Below are 17,915 nucleotides of genomic sequence, written 5' to 3' on the forward strand. Positions count from 1 at the left end.
GGATGTTTATTTTCACATCCCCGTCTTGCCGGCCCACAGGTGTTGCCTATGGTTCACGGTAGGCCATGAGCATTTTCAGTTTGCTGGGCTCCCCTTTGGCCTTACCAGTGCCCCTTGGTTGTTCACAAAAGTGATGGCAGTGGTTGCAGCTCATCTGCGCAGATCAGGGGTTCCAGTCTTCCCCTTACTCGACGACTGGCTGTTAAAGACGAATTCGCCCTAGGCTGTTGTCTCCCACCTCCAGACTACGGAGGACCTCCTACACTCTCTGGGGTTCACTATCAACATGCCGAATCCACACCTGATTCCCTCTCAGAAGCTCCTTTTCATCGAAGCAGGTCTGGATACAGCGCAGTTTCTGGCCTACCCTCGCGAGCAGCGAATCTGGGATATTCAGGCTATGATATCGATATTTCAGCCTCTATCCTGGGTTTTGGTGAGAATGACCCTGACACTACTGGGCCTCATTGCCTCCTGCATCCGGGTGGTGGACCATGCCAGGTGGCATATGCGGGCTCTGCAGTGGGACCTGAAGTTCCAGTGGGCACAGCATCAGGGGAATCTTTCCGATTGCGTCCAGATCTGGGAGGTCACTGCGCACTAATTGCAGTGATGGCTAACAAACCAGGATTGGGTCGACGGCAGATCCCTTTCCCTTCCCCAACCTGAGTTCACAGTGGTAACAGATGTGTCACTCCTGGGGTGGGTGGCCATATGGGGAGGTGCAGATCAGAGGCCTCTAGTCTCTGGGGAAGTCCGGGTTCCACATCAACCTTCTGGAGCTCCGGGGGATTCATCTTGCACTGAAGGCATTCCTTCCCTCTGTCAAAGGAAGGGTAGTGCAGGTGTTCATGGACAACACATACGCCATGTGATATTGCAAAAAACAGGGCGGGTGGGGTTGTGAACCCTTTGTCAGGAGGCTCTTCACCTTTGGGCATGGCTGGAACATCAGGGCATATCCCTGGTGGTCCAACACCAGGCAGGTTCTCTGAGCGCCAGGGCAGACTAACTCAGCCACTGGTGCATGATGGATCACTAATGGCGTCTTCACTCAGAGGTGGTGGAAGGTCTCTTTCAGCAGAGGGGAGATACTTAGTTAGATCTGTTCACCACCAAAGAGAATGTGCAATGTCAGAACGCACAATGTCAGAACGCACAGTGTCAGCAGTTCTGTGCGCTTTTCGTCGCGAGTGGAATTGCAGTCTTCTATATCCCTTTCCGCCTATACCACTTCTGCCCAGAGTGCTGAAGAAGATCAAATGAGACCGGGCCCAAGTTCTTCTTGTGGTTCCGGATTGGGCACGAAGAGTCTAGTATCCAGAGCTCTTGAAATGGGCCATCGATCCTCCGATCAGACTGCCTCTTCGGGAGGATCTTCTGTCACAGCAGCAGGGGACGGCCCTCCACCCGAACCTGTCCAGCTCCACCTCCTTGTGTGGAGACTGAGCCGCGACAGTTGACAGCTTTCGACCTTCCTCCCGAAGTCTGTAATGTTATCTTGGCAGCCAGGCGTCCCTCCACCAAAACGTTGTACGCCTGTAGGTGGAACAAATTTGTGGCACGGTGCACAGCAAATGCTGGGGATCCCCTCTCTGCTCCTCTTTCAGAGGTTTTCCTCTTCATTCTTTTTTTGGCCCAGCAGGGCGCTGCTCTGGGCGCTCTTAAAGGCTATCTTTCAGCCATTTCGGCCTTTCTTCATCTTCCCAATCAGCCTTCTCTTTTCAAGTCCCCTATTGTGAGTAGATTTCTTATGGGCATTACTCACCTAATGCCCCAGTGGGGCTTGAATCTTGTCTTGACTCATCTTATGTGTGCTCCTTTCGAGCCACTGCATAATTGTCCTCTGAGACACTTGACTTTAAAGACTGCCTGGACTGGATCCAAAACGTGGGTTGATATTTTATCTGGATCGCACAAAACAATTCTGGGTGGACGATTAACTCTTTGGTGGCTGTGTGGGTACAAGAAAGGTCGGGCCATGCAAAAACGGACCATCTCTTGATGGGTCGTCCTTTGCATTAAAATTTGCAATTGCTTGGTGAAAAAGGAGCCTCCAGTTGGACTGCGCGCCCATTCCAACAGGGCGACGCTAGCCACTACTGCTTTGGGATGTGGAGTCCCCCTCAGTGACATCTGCCAGACAGCCACTGGGCATCACTGCACACCTCCACTCATCATTACTGCGTGGATAGTCAAGTCCAGAGAGACAGCTTCTTTGGCCGTTCATTTCTCCAGGACTTTCTGGTGTGAACTTGATTCGCTGGATATTGCTGGGGTATCTATTCTAAGGTAAGGAATCTATAACTAATAGTGTCTTTCAGATGAACAAGTTATTTACCTTTGGTAACAATATATCTGTAAGAGACATATATTAGTTATACATTCCTTATCGCTCACCCATCCTCCCCGTTCTGCAAACTGACTTCTAGAGTAAAGGACTCCCTTTCAGGGCACTAGTTTTGTGCACCAGTGGTCAGAGTCTTGCATGCCTCTGCGCTTCTGACGTGGAATGTCGTGTAAAGAACTGACGTCAGCACATAGGGGCACTGTCTAAGTAGATACTGTGACGTCATTCCGGCGATCACGATGCCAATGATGAACGCGGAGTCGATCGATGCCACCTACAGACGCGCAGGTGTACTACTGAAGAAAAGCTCTCCGGATCCAGTCTGACACCTGGTGGTGATTCTAAAGTAAGGAATCTATAACTGATATATGTCTCTAACAGATATATTGTTACTGAAGGTAAGTAACTTGTTCTTTATATCCTGAGACTCATCCTCACATGTTTTATCTCATACAAAATAAGCACTTGCTCTCTCCAATGTCCTCATTTGAAATGTCCTACATCCAGAGTTCTTGATGAATTTGCCATAGAACTCAATCATTCCAAGAAAGGACTTCAACTCTTCCTTTTTCATGGGAGAGGCCATCGTTACAAAAGAATTTGAATGAATGAATGATTTTCTAAAGTGCGCAGCTACTATAGGAGTGTCGCTCACCGCTAAAGCATATGGCCTAAAGGAGGACATTAACCACCCTATAGTTTGAAGAAGTGTATTTTCAATTGCTTTCGAAATATGTTTTTCTCTGAAATGCATCTGAGTGGAAGAGGGAGGGAATTCCAGTACTTGGCTGCTAAAACAGAACAAGCTGAATTGCCCCACTTCTTCTGTTTGGTGTAGGTAATGACCAGTAACCTGGCAGACTGTGAACACAAGGGTCTATTTGGACAGTATTTAAAAATTCTGTTGGACAGATATTTAGGACCAGTCTTGTAAAAGGCAGAAGGTGCCACAGTCAGTGCTTTGAATATAATTCTTTTTTCAATGATAGGCAGTGCAAATGGTTATGCTAGTGGGAGATTAAGGCATGTCTGGGGAGTTTAACCAAAAGGCAAATTGCTGTGTCTCTGCCATTTGCAATCTCTGTATCAGGCAGTCTGGGACCGCTAGATAAAGAATGTTAGCTTAATCCAATCTGGAGAGGATTAAAGCCTGGACTACTGTTTTCAGGGCTTCCCAGGGCAAGAGGTTGAGGAATATTCTTAGCATCCGAAGAATCAAACAGGATGTCTTAACTCCTGCTGAGATCGTAGATTTGAAGGATAGATGTGAACCCCTAAGTTCCTAGCCACCTCTGTGTGGTGGGGGTGAGGTGCAACTACACAGCCAGGCCCCTGACCATCCGTGTAGGGGGATGACACCAAACAACAAGACCTCCGTTTTTTCCAGGGTACACTGCAGACAGTTGGCCTTAAGCTCTCCCATCACTGCTACCATGCAATCTGAGAATTTTGATGTAGCTCACGACTCATTGTTGTCATATGTCAGCAGAAGCTGAATGTCATTTGCATAAGAAGCCACCTGGTTACCAAATGATTCAATTAGGTATGCCAGTGGCATCATGTAAATATTAAAAGGTGTGGGGCTCAGAGCTGAGCCCTAAGGGATTCCACACTTGAGAATCTGCTTCTCAGAGAAGAACGGCTTAAGCCACACTGCCTGTTCACTTTTGTCTACTCCAATAGAAGCAAGGCGTTGTAACAGGATCAAGCACTGCAGAGAGGTCAAATAAATTAGATTGGTGTTGTGGCCAGAGTCCAGTGTAAAGTTAATGAAGTCTAGTATTTGCATAAGCACTGTCTCAGTGCTGTTGTGAGCCCTTTAGACTGATTGTGAGGGGTGGAGGAGTTGTAAGTGTTCAGGTAGAATGGAAGTTGGGTGTCTACGATCTTCACAATGATCTTAGAGACCCCAGGAAGCAGTGAGATTGGTCTGACGTTAGAGAGGATTTCTGGATCTGCAGATCTGCATTCACTTTTAGAGGGATGACATTTGCCCTTTTCCAGGATAAAGGTGATTATCCCTGATCAAAAGAAGTAGAGAAGAGATCCTGTATGTTGGGCTTAAGTTAGTCCCTAAATGCCTCACGACAGGAGGGGGGGAAAGGATCCATGGAGGTTCCAGATTTGCATTTACCAACTCTTCTTTCGGTTCTATACCCTTCCCACTGATCTTCTGCCCTAAGCATGTGTCAGGTTCTGATAACAATGCAGCACTTACCATCTTGCCGGTGCTGTGTTACTTTGCGGGGACGTTATGGACCCACCTCCGTACTCCCTACCTTACTGCCTGTGCTCCTGGTTAACACAGGGATGATGGATAGAGGCTTGGAGGAGGACCTGGTTGGGAAGTCGTGACCTTGGGGAATGAAGTCTGTTGTCTGCCGGTCAAAGCAACCAGAAGTGGATTAGGAATTACGTTACCTCAACTGGTCCCTCTGTTATGTCTACAATTACAACTGCTAATACTCTTTCACTTCTCTCACCTGCAATCAACTGCTTATGGCAGTACATCAGTAGGAATTGTATAAGGGACGTTTCTCTGGGTTGATATTACTGGCAGGACCTTTCTATGAATGGAAATATGACAATTTTAGAAGTATGATAATCTCGGAATGACACAATATTATTAGTAGTAGATACAGTTATATATACTGATTTACAACTCCAAATGACATTCACAGGTGTTTACACTAGTTCCGATGAATTGTACTGATTCATGGGTTCATAATTACTCATATGACAAAACAAACTAAGTTCCCAGAGTTAGTAGTCTGTATATACAAGTCTGGTTTTCAAATCTGCCGATTTTCATGTAGCAGTCTTTACACTGGGATCACAGTTTTTGACTTAACTTGCTTTCTAGCATTGGGTACTGTTACTGCGATTCTTATTTTTTTTGTTTATTGTTTTACAGATGCAGAATCTCAAAACACTCACCGTAACTGGAGCTGACTCACCAAAGCAGATGCGTTCAGACAGGAAACAACTTGAGAAGTTCGTCGACGCCGTACCTGCAGGCAAGTATGTTTCGGGAAAGAATGTTGCTGAGTGTCCAAGCCGAGAGCACAAGAAAATCAGCAATCGGAATGAAGAGCTCAGCCGCACACTGCTGATCCGGGAACACTCCCGAGGCAAAGCACCTGTTCTTCTGTTGAGTAGGGTTTTTATCGGGAACCACTCCCAAGATGGCCGCTGGCTCCTGAGGTCTCGTGAGGGTTTGTTCCTTCGCCTCTTGGACAGTGTAGAGCTATGCTATGCATACCGTCCTGTTGTCTTTACAACGGATGTCGATTTGCTGGCATACTATTACTGACAACATTATCAGTTTACCATATACAACAGAATCAACAAACATTGTATTCGGTTACAGTACCTATATACATGATGAAGCGCTGGTGCACAGGTTAGTGGGTGGGATTTTTAGATTGAACAGCAAGGTCCAGCTGGCATGTGTTCTGTGTCATGACAGTATCTAATTTCCTCACACACAAACTTACACTTTTCAGCTCTCACATTCAAGCAATACTCTATGAATTTCTCCAACACTAGATTAACTTGTTCGTCATTTTCACCTTTATTGATGTTGCACACAAGCACATCATTCTGCTAATAAAAGACTCCTAGTATGGAACTAAGCATGGATGTCCTAGTCTCTGGAATACAGATGCTGCCGACACTAAATGATTTGAACTTGTATGCACCAAATGGTGTAATGAAGGCAGTGAGATCTGGTGGTTCAAGGTGTAAGCGTACTTGATAGTAAGCAGAAGGGAGGTCTAGGATAGAGAGGATCTTTGCCCTATTGAGTGCTGTGAACGTCTCTGAGATGGTAAGCAAGGGAAACCTGTTGACAATCCCTTCTCTATTAAGGGCTCCCAAGTCCACACACAACCTTACTTTATTGTTAGCCTTGCATGCTATGACTGTGAGTGTTAGCCACTCAGTGGCTTTAGCTGGTTCTATTACATTTTGCTCACACAGGTTCTCTAGTTCATTTTTCACTGCGTCAAGCACATTCACCCATAATCTCTGTACAATGGAAGCTACTGGAATGGCACCTTCTTTCAGTTATATTTTATGAATATATGTTTTGAGGCACCGCAACCTTTCACAAAAACAAATCTTACTAACACAATCGGACTGCTCTTGTATAGATTGAGTTTGGATCTAGGGATTTGTATCAGGATTCAGGTAAACTACCAAGTCCTTTTGTACAGGACAGCTTAGAATGTTATCCCCTTTCTCTGAAACATACACCTTAGATTGTGCGTCACAGCCCTTATATTCCATTACACCAAGTAAGGACCCTTTCATAAAGAATGGTTGAACTCCATACCCATCAATCTGTATGTCCATTTCCGCTGGAGAGATGTTTCTAACAAACCATTCTTTGATAATTTTCTTGTATATGATGGTTAACCAGGCACATGAATCAAACCTTGCTTCGATATTCACATTCTTAATTTCCATTCAATTCAATTCAATTGATTTGTATAGCGCGCTACATACCCAGAGGGTCTCAAGGCGCTTGGAGAAGGGTGGGGAGTTACTTGTCGAATATCCATGTTTTAAGTTGCTTTCTGAATGCTAGGTGGTTCTGAGTGAGGCGAAGGTGGGTGGGAGTGAGTTCCAGGTTTTAGCCGCCAGGTAGGAGAAGGATCTTCCTCCCATGGTGGATTTGTTGATGCGAGGTACAGCAGCAAGGGCTTGGTTGGAGGAGAGTAGCTGGCGGGGGGGGGGGGGTGTAGAAGGAAAGTCGTGTGTTGAGGCATTCGGGTCCAAGTTCGTAAAGTGCTTTGTGTGCGTGGGTTAGGACGCGGAATGTTATCCTCTTATTGACGGGGAGCCAGTGGAGGTTTTTCAGGTGACCAGAAATGTGGTCGTTACGCGGGATGTCAAGTATGAGTCTGGCTGATGCGTTCTGGATTCGTTGGAGTTTTTTCTGGAGTTTTGCGGTGGTGCTGGCGTATAGGGTGTTTCCGTAGTCTAGGTGGCTTATAACCAGTGCGTGGGTGACCGTTTTTCTAGTTTCGGTGGGGATCCAGCGAAAAGTTTTTTGAGCATGCGAAGAATGTTGAAGCACGATGATGAGACGGCGTTCACTTGTCTGGTCATCGAGAGTGAGGAGTCCAGGATGACGCCCAGGTTCCGTGCGTGGTCTGTCGGGATGGGAGCTTTTCCAAGGGACTCTGGCCACCAGGAGTCGTCCCAGGCAGAGGGGGAGGTTCCTAAGATAAGGACTTCTGTTTTGTCGGAGTTCAGTTTCAGACGGCTGTGCTTCATCCAATCGGCTACTTCTTTCATTCCTTCATGTAGGTTTGTTTTGGCGGTGTTAGGGTCTTTGGTGAGTGAGAGGATCATTTGAGTGTCATCAGCATAGGAGATGATGTTGAGGTTGTGTTGGCGTGCGATGGTCGCGAGGGGGCTCATGTATACGTTGAAGAGGGTGGGACTGAGTGAGGATCCTTGTGGCACGCCACAGATGACTTCAGTGGCCTCTGACTTGAATGGTGGAAGGCGGACTCTCTGAGTTCTTCCGGCAAGGAACGAGGTGATCCATTCCAGTGCTTTTCCTTGGATTCCGATGTTTCTGAGGCATTGTATTAAGGTGCTATGACAAAATGTGTCAAAGGCTGCGGAGAGGTCGAGGAGGATGAGGGCGACTGTGTCTCCATTGTCCAGTAGAGTTCGAATGTCGTCTGTTGCTGCGATGAGAGCGGTCTCAGTGCTGTGTTTGGCTCGGAAGCCAGATTGTGAGGAGTCGAGGGATTTGTTGGTTTCGAGGAAGGCGGCGAGCTGGTTGTTGACAGCTTTCTCGATTACTTTGGCCGGGAATGGAAGGAGCGAGATGGGGCGGTAGTTTTTGAGTTCGGTGGGGTCCGCTGTGGGTTTTTTCAGAAGGGCGCTTAGTTCGGCGTGTTTCCAGCTTTCCGGGAAGGTGGCGGAGTTAAGGGAGCAGTTGATGACGTCTCGGAGGTGTGGTGCAATGATGGAATAAGCTTTGTTGAAGATGTGGTGAGGGCATGGGTCTGTGGGGGATCCTGAGTGGATGGAGTTCATCAGGTGGATGGTGTCCTCAGTCCACACCTATGAGGCTACGAACATTAGAATCATTCATCGAAGTACAGTTTCCTCACAAATGTGTGCTGTTTTCACACTTCTATTTCTCTTTGATGCTTTCTGAGTTTTACAACATGCAATAAAATGCCCTTTCTTGCCACAGCCCTTACATGTGGCTCTCCATGCTGGACATTCTTTCCAGTTGGCCTTGTGTCTAGTCATACCACATTCATAACACTGACCTTTAAATGTTTACTTGTTCGCTATGAGGTCCCTATTTTTTCACTCCATTCACCTCTCCTTTTATCCTTACTCAATTTACCTTTGGATTCAATTTTCAATTCCTTTACACACATTAACATAAGCTCTACTTGTTCAGAAACAATTAGAACCTTATTCAGGGAGGATCATCTTTGAGCTACAACTCCTCTCTGATCCTATCAGTGTTGTACATTAGTAAAAATTGGTCATGTATTTGCTCATCTAGGGATGCCCCAAATTTGCATGTGACAGCTAATTTCCTTAGGGCTGATGTGAATTATTCTCTGTTTCTACCTCCTTTTGGACTATTTTGCCAAAATGAAGTGCTAAAAGCCCTAACCTCATAATCATTTAATTTGGGTAATTGCTCTAGCATTTCTTATGGTGCCAGCCCCTAAGCAGGGTAATGCAAGTGCTACTTTTCTCTTAATGCTTAAGTTTCGGCCATAGGCAATAATTATTGAAAACCTTTCTGCATATGCTCCATATCATTTTTAGTTCACTTCTGTTTGTCATAAACAATGTGGTGGGCTTATGTTCTGCATTATGGTTAGTTAACACTGTAAGGAGTAATTTAATGTAATACATTATAATACCACTACTATATATTCACAAAGAGAATATAACAGAACATTTGTGTTTGTTTAGTACATGAAGATAACAGGCAAGGGAGCAATTTTATAATGCCTATTGCGATAAAGAAGAAATCATAACTTCCCAACAAATTATCCTTTTTAGGAGGTGAATGAACAGTATTATTGAGAATCCATAAAAATAATAACTTCAAGTTAAATGTGAATCTTTTGTAGAATCCAGTGGTGGCGCCCAAGTGCAAGTTTACCATCTGAATCTCACTTCAGAGGTTTCTTCTTCACCTGACAGGATCAGGAAAGGAAGTTGCTTAGATGAATTGTTGATGTGTCTCGCAGTCACACATGATGCACTGCTCCCAATCCATGAAATAGAGCCTTACAGTAAGTAGATGAAACATGAAATGTAGCCAATGCAATGTTAAAAATGTGGAGGCCCACACCTCAGGCAGCTCACTGTCTAAATGGTGCATCTAGTGGTGACGTTCACTACAGGCTGAGAAGGTGAGGATAGAAGCACAGGACATCTCTGCCAGCTGATATCCTGTGTGCCTCCTTCAAAGTCTCATGTCAGATGAGCGATACCTGTCAGCTGATCATTTGAACTCTATGCACCTCATACAATGGTCCCATAAATGCGTACCAGCAGGTTGAGAATGAAAATCAATACATTCCATTGCCTCAGCCTCATGCTAGATATTGACTGCAGAGAGTGACACTAAAGCTTACTCAGAAAAGTAAAATCTTCCAGCTAAAACATGTACAATAAATGTCACTCAACCTCAAGATAGCTTGAATTTCACAACAGGATAAACAGAACTTCTGTGGCTGTCCTCCTGTATGTCAATCCCATCTTCGTCGCCTGTGTGTGATTGATAGTAAATTATAACGAAATATCACAGATACTGCATGAATTGAAGTTCTTTATTAAAGACACCCCAGCCCCAGTCTGCACTAAACAGTCAATCCACTTCAGCATCTCAAATTGTCACTGCCTCAGAACATTTAAAAGAGCCTTCATAAGGAAGGTTGCATTGTATTTTTATGCGGGGGGCGGGGGGAATGGAAGGTGGAAGATACCACAAGAGCCATCCACTTTGAAACGAGAGTGAGTGGATATGAAATCCAGGAGCTGCTCCTCTGTTAAGATAGAGGAGCATTGCCGCACTGCTCTCGCAACTGAGGTAATATCAAAAATAAAACGATAATAACACGTTATTATGTTTTCATTTTAACTCACTTACTTGAGCGGGCTGTACCCAGGCAAGACTGATGGACAGCTGCAGCAAGGAGGAGGAGTGGTGCCACTGCTGCAAGTGCACATGTCGGTTTGGCTGGCCGTCTTAGGGCAGCCAAGCTGACACACGCACTTAGATCTCTCCACCCGAGCTTTGTTGTACAGTCTGGTGGAGAAAAGGCACAGGGTCATAGTCACTGGGGGCAGATCTACAAGGAAGTGCCGTGGCGGGGCACCGCAAGCCCCTTGGCTGCACCACACTGCGGCACTTCCGAGGCACAGGGATGCAACATATTTACAAGAATATGTTGCATCTCGGTGCTTCCCCCTGCGCTGGTACACAAACTGCAGCCATGCGCAGGCACAGGCACCCTTGCACCATGGTCATGCATCGTGGGGAGATGGTTTTGTGCAGGAAGGGGCACCTCCCTGCACAAAAACAATCACTACAGGCATTTTCCTCTTTCAATGCGTGCTGCAGAATGCAGCATGCATTGAAAGAGGAAAAAACGAGGAGAAATGAAAACATTTCTCCACGTTGCCCCTCGCTACGGCACCTCTAGAGTGGCGTAACCTTCAAACGCATCTCCAGATTTACAATTTTTCATAAATCTGGACATGTGTCTCGTTCCATGGGTGTTGCATGGGAACACCCACGGCAACACCCATGGAATGCCCCTTCAATGCAAAGTGCTACGGGTGAAGGGGCCGTATTTACAAGGAGAGGAAAAGTCACGCAGGGTGCCTCCTAAATATGGAGGAGCCCCCTGCGCCACCAGTACGTCACAAACAGTGACGTACTGTTGGCGCAGGGGGCTTGTAAATCTGCCCCTTAGTGAGCACTGTACCAGGCCGCTCAGACCAATGCCGGTGCTGCTCTCATGAGAGCAGCGTCTGGATTGTCGTAGGGGAGCCTGTGGACTGCCGGGAGTCGAGATGTGAAGAGCACCGAGGTGATAGATGGCAGGTAAGCAAATAATTTTTATTTTTTTCTTCCCCTCGCTGTCCTCTCATGCTTCCCCTTCCCCCCCACCCCCCACCACTTTAATGCTATAGCAGCCGCCCCTGATGAAAACCACAGTTATTGCGGTAGTAAATCAAGTAAAGGAAGTATATTAGTCCACAAGAGGCTTAGGGAAAAAATCAAGCAAATAATGCATGACAGAAACGGGTTGGTTAATATCTTAAACAGATATTGATGGCATCCCACACCTCTTTTGAATTTGGAGCTATACTGTTAAACACCTTCACTATTCAATGAAATAGGAAATGTACTTAACACTATTCAAGGAAACGCATAATAGCTACATAATTAATTTTGTCTTCAGGTCCAATGTTTGATAACATTTTTGCAATGAAGAACAGATTGGCTAATGAACAATTTAAATGTTTTAGTTTCTGTACAATAGAGGTGTTAGTTGAGTGGATGCTATTGGATGAGCAATTCAATAGTACATGTTATTCCTTCTACTCCGCTGCATTCAAAGAATATCCATGAGTTGACTTAGTTATTATTAATAGAAATGCAACAGAAATGGTGTTGTAATGGATGTAAATGTAGAAAACATATTATTACCCCCAGGTCCCGCCTGTCCTCCTCCTGTTCATTACTTGTGGCGATAATCATCTCCTGACAGAAAAAAGAGCAGAGGAATCCTGGGAACCTAACCCCAACCCCTCCCACTGGGAGTACATAAGCAGTACTTACCCAGCATTTCGCCTTTTCTTTTTTTCTGTCTGTCGACAGGAATGGGACGAGGTACTGGAGCTGGTACTGCTGCTGCTGGGCTTGAATGGCGGTCTTCTTTGGTCCCTGTCTGGCTGCCTGGCTGTTCAGGACAGGATGTGTTCTGTTATGCCTCACAGCCTGCTGGGCTTACCGGGTGGCGTGGATGTTTCCGGTCGGATCTTTGCGGTGCACGCTCGCTGGCCCTTTGCTGCTGTTGCGCCTGCCTCCCGGTCAGTTCCAGGTTGAAAGGCGTGTCTTCCTGAAGGTGGGTCCAGGAGGAAGACGCATCGCGGAGTATGGTTGGCTCCTCTGGGCTGTACTGGTGGTGCCCCTAGAGTGCATGGCAACCGGGTTGGTTGCCTTCCTTCTACCCAGGCGAGGTTGCTGGTTGTGCACCATGGGATGCAGGGGGGGTGGGCCTTTTTTGGGCTGGACTTGTGTCATGGATCCTGTCTGTCTTTCTGCCCTGTGGGGTTTTCTCACCTGCTCCTGCCCTCCCCTGGTACTTGCTGGGCCATGGCTTTAGTGTGCCTGTGCAGGCAGCTTGGCTTCCTCACTGGCTTCCTGCCCTTTTCTGTTGCCTCTGGGGCTTGGTTTTTCTCTTCCCTCAGTGGTTGGGGGGGGGTTCAGGGTTGTGGCTGGTTGGCCCTGTCCCTCCCCTTCCGGGCCTTTGTAGGTCCCATGTTGGTGGCCTTCTGTCTTTGCTGGACTGTCTGTGCTGCGGTCGGCTGGCTTATAGATCCCAGTGGCAGCATCTGCTGGTTGGTCTGTGGAATGCCCTGTTTGTCTCTCCTCTGGCTGGATTCTTGTTTTTGGCTGTTTCTACTTTGGTTTGTCTTGGCCCTTCTGCTGCTGGTGTTGGGGTTTGCTTGGGGTAGCTACTTGGAGGGGTCCTTAGTTGTTTTGGCTGATTGTCCGACTGGCTTTCCTGTTGGGGGGTTTCCTCCTTCCTGGTTCCTGGTTGGGGATCTTTTTTCCATGGCCCTTGGCGTCTGTTGGTTCTGGGTTGACTGGTGGCTGTTTGCTGTTTATACAGTGTGTGGGCCTTCTCCGGGGCTGTGGTTTTCCTGCTCCGGTTGCCCCCTGGGTTTGCGGTTGGGGTGTCCTCCTGGGGGGTGTTGTTTGGGGCAGGGTCTTCCCAGTTGTACCTCTTTGTCGTTTGCCTTGGGGGTTGGCCTCACCCACCCGTGCTGGTCAAGCCTCTCGTGTCTAGCCCTGGTTCAGTTTCGGTCAGGTTCTGGTGGTTTCCGCCTTTTGCCTTTCCTTGGTTGGGGCTCTGATGCTGGCCTTGTTCCTTGTGGGGTGTTGGGCTTCATGGGGTTCTGGTCTCTGGCTCTTGCCCTGTCCTTTCGGTTCGGTTTGGGGTGGGGTCTGGCTGCCTGGTCCTCTTTGTTGTTCTTTCGGCAGCTGGTTTTCTTTTGGGTGCTCTGGCCTGATCCCTTCTGGGTCTGGGGGACTTTGTTGGACTGCGTTCTGGGGGTTGTGTCTGGGTTTCCCTGGCGCTCTTGTGTGTGCCTTAGCCTTTGCCTCTTGGCATGTCCCTGGGCTGCTGCTCTGGCTCCTTCTACCGTGCTGGGTTATTGGTGGTCGTCCTGTGTCTGCGTTGGTGGCCGGTGCTGGACGTTCTCGCCCTGGGGCCTGGTCCTTCTCTGTGGGGTTTGGCTGGTGGTGTCCTCCGGGTTTTCATGGGGGCTTGGTCGGTCTGGTTGGGGGTGGGGGCTGGTGTTTAGTGGGTGCTTCCTCCCTTCGTGGTTTGGTCTGTGTGGCACTGCTCTTGGTTGATCCTTTAGTTTGTGCCTTTGCCCTGTTGGCAGGCCTGCTACTCTTTTTTTGGATTGGTCTCCAGTGGGAGTCCCCGGTGGTGTTGGGGGTTTGTCCATGGTTGGCCTTTTTCACCCTTCAACCTTGATCGAGGCGGGGGCTGTGGGGTCTTCCTTTTCTTCCCCTCATCTTTCTTTGGGGTTGCTTGTATGTCTGTTTGGCTTTCATGGCTTCCCTTCCGTTCTCTGCTTGGGCTCACTGTGTCTCTGTTCTGCTGCAAGGTTGGTGTGGCTGCTTGGCGGTCCTGGGCTTGTCTGCCTTTTGTCGGGTTGGTGCCCTTGTTGGTTTTTCTTACCCTGTTGGGTTCTGGCTTTTCTGGTCCTCTGGGCGCCGGTGGTGTTGATTGCTTTGGCCCCTTTTCCCTTCTGTGGCTTTGCCTTTGGGGTCTCTGTGGGGTGCCTCCTTTGTGCCTGGGTTTATTTGCCTTGTTGCCTTTGTGGCATGCTCCCTTCTGCTTGGCAATTTGGGGTTTGCTTTCGATGGCGCATGGGTGCCCAGTTTCTCTTTTCCCTGGTTGACAGCCTCATTGGTGTAACTGTTACCTTCTGCTTGCCAGGGTCCCGGTTTTCGGTCCTTGGTTGTGTCCTTGTTGGTCTGTTCCTGGCTTGCTCGTGTGTCTGGCCACTTGGGGTCTTCTGCAGTGTGTGGCCTCTTCGCTATCCTTCTGTTTGCTGACTCTGATGCTTTGGTGGGTTTGCCTCCTCCCTTGTTGGTTCGGGGGGTTCCTGGTGTGTGTGGGCTACCCTCTTTGTGGTACCACTGTGGATTTTCCTGTTTTTTCGCCTTGGTGGTTTCCTGCTTGTTTGGGGGGTGCAACCCTGCATTTTGGTGGGGTGCTTTCTGGGTTGTGTGTTCTACCTGTTGCTTCCTGAGTTTCTCGCTTTTGCCTCCTTTGGGTTGCTGCTTTTGGTGTGGTTTTGTGGGTGTGCTGGAGAGTTTTGGAAGGCCGGGTTTCTGGCCATGGTATTTCTCCACAAGTAATGAATGGGACGAGGACAGGAGGGACCTGGAGGTAATGTTGTACTACTTACCAGTAATCTTCAGTATTCCTGGTCCCGTTGTCCTCGTCCCATTCATTACAACCCGTCCTCCCTCCTGGATGGCTGGCCTTTCTGTTGGGGGCTTTGTAGTTCAGGTGGAATGCTGGGTAAGTACTGCTTATGTACTCCATGGGGGAGAAGTTGAGGTTAGGTTCCCAGCGTTCCTCTGTTCTTTTTTTTTTTTTTGTACGGAGATGATTATCTCTACAAGTAATGAATGGGACAAGGACAACGGGACCAGGAGTAATGAAGATTACTGATAAGTAATAGGGCATTATTGACCCATGCTTTTTAGTGCTGCTAATGGTCCTAGCAACAAAAAATACGTCTGTGGAATACTCAATGTGAAAATCTGGGAGAAAGCGAAGAATTTTAGGAGGAGATCAGGCCCAGACGTAATAATATACCCTGCAGGTCCAGCTTGAAATGACCCAAATTATACCACCCTCGGAGTTAATGATACCATGGTATGGGTAAAACTGAGCTTGGTGAAAATCTACACCATTTTTTGACCGACTTATAAAGGACGTTAATAGTGACATTGCTTTCCAAAGTCAAGGTAATAGAAGAATGACAGTAGACAACCCAAAGCAAGAAAATCAACTAAAGTCTTTCAGAATTATACATGGCAAATTGAAATTGAAAAGTTAGAAGTTACGATCTAAACTCGCTGCTCCCGTCTTGTGAATTACTATACTTAGATTTTTACATCAGACAATAGTATAAATTTGTCTATAAAAAGTGTATGTATTATTTAATTATTGTTCTTAAAATAACTCATTTGCTGTTATTGTATATGTCTACTATGTATTATATGTTGAGAGTTTAAGAAATATTTTAAATCCCCCCTTTCCAATCCCAAAGAAAAGAATGTAATTATTTTGCATGACTCAAGATGTTGCTCTAATTGGTATTTACAACAAGGGGTGGTGAGGGACAGAGTCTCTGAATTAAGCAGAAAACTCTCACCCAGTCAAGAGATCAGGGCTAGATCCAACACCGTTTTTTAGCTCACTGCACCATCCCAGTTTCAGAACCTGGCTGTATGCAAATTAGTCTTGTTCCTGTCCCAGTGCATGATGGGAACAGGGCAAACCAAACTACAAAAGCCAATTCTTACACTGGGAAGGAAACAAGCTCCCGGGGACCGGTTTCTGGCATTACAGCCGTCTTCGGCCCGGTTTGCTTGAATCCTGATGGTGCAATGAGCAAGGGACTCATGTCTGAGTATACCCTTCCACGCTTAGGGTGGACAAAAATATTTACAACAAGGGGTGGTGAGGGACAGAGTCTCTGAATTAAGCATAAAACTCTCACCCAGTCAAGAGATCAGGGCTAGATCCAACACCGTTTTTTAGCTCACTGCACCATCCCAGTTTCAGAACCTGGCTGTATGCAAATTAGTCTGTTCCTGTCCCAGTGCATGATGGGAACAGGGCAAACCAAACTACAAAAGCCAATTCTTACACTGGGAAGGAAACAAGCTCCCGGGGACCGGTTTCTGGCATTACAGCCGTCTTCGGCCCGGTTTGCTTGAATCCTGATGGTGCAATGAGCAAGGGACTCATGTCTGAGTATACCCTTCCACGCTTAGGGTGGACAAAAATATTTACAACAAGGGGTGGTGAGGGACAGAGTCTCTGAATTAAGCAGAAAACTCTCACCCAGTCAAGAGATCAGGGCTAGATCCAACACCGTTTTTTAGCTCACTGCACCATCCCAGTTTCAGAACCTGGCTGTATGCAAATTAGTCTGTTCCTGTCCCAGTGCATGATGGGAACAGGGCAAACCAAACTACAAAAGCCAATTCTTACACTGGGAAGGAAACAAGCTCCCGGGGACCGGTTTCTGGCATTACAGCCGTCTTCGGCCCGGTTTGCTTGAATCCTGATGGTGCAATGAGCAAGGGACTCATGTCTGAGTATACCCTTCCACGCTTAGGGTGGACAAAAATATTTACAACAAGGGGTGGTGAGGGACAGAGTCTCTGAATTAAGCAGAAAACTCTCACCCAGTCAAGAGATCAGGGCTAGATCCAACACCGTTTTTTAGCTCACTGCACCATCCCAGTTTCAGAACCTGGCTGTATGCAAATTAGTCTGTTCCTGTCCCAGTGCATGATGGGAACAGGGCAAACCAAACTACAAAAGCCAATTCTTACACTGGGAAGGAAACAAGCTCCCGGGGACCGGTTTCTGGCATTACAGCCGTCTTCGGCCCGGTTTGCTTGAATCCTGATGGTGCAATGAGCAAGGGACTCATGTCTGAGTATACCCTTCCACGCTTAGGGTGGACAAAAATATTTACAACAAGGGGTGGTGAGGGACAGAGTCTCTGAATTAAGCAGAAAACTCTCACCCAGTCAAGAGATCAGGGCTAGATCCAACACCGTTTTTTAGCTCACTGCACCATCCCAGTTTCAGAACCTGGCTGTATGCAAATTAGTCTGTTCCTGTCCCAGTGCATGATGGGAACAGGGCAAACCAAACTACAAAAGCCAATTCTTACACTGGGAAGGAAACAAGCTCCCGGGGACCGGTTTCTGGCATTACAGCCGTCTTCGGCCCGGTTTGCTTGAATCCTGATGGTGCAATGAGCAAGGGACTCATGTCTGAGTATACCCTTCCACGCTTAGGGTGGACAAAAATATTTACAACAAGGGGTGGTGAGGGACAGAGTCTCTGAATTAAGCATAAAACTCTCACCCAGTCAAGAGATCAGGGCTAGATCCAACACCGTTTTTTAGCTCACTGCACCATCCCAGTTTCAGAACCTGGCTGTATGCAAATTAGTCTGTTCCTGTCCCAGTGCATGATGGGAACAGGGC

Source organism: Lissotriton vulgaris, chromosome 5, assembly GCF_964263255.1.
Source record: "Lissotriton vulgaris chromosome 5, aLisVul1.2, whole genome shotgun sequence".
Classification (NCBI taxonomy): Eukaryota; Metazoa; Chordata; class Amphibia; order Caudata; family Salamandridae; genus Lissotriton; species Lissotriton vulgaris.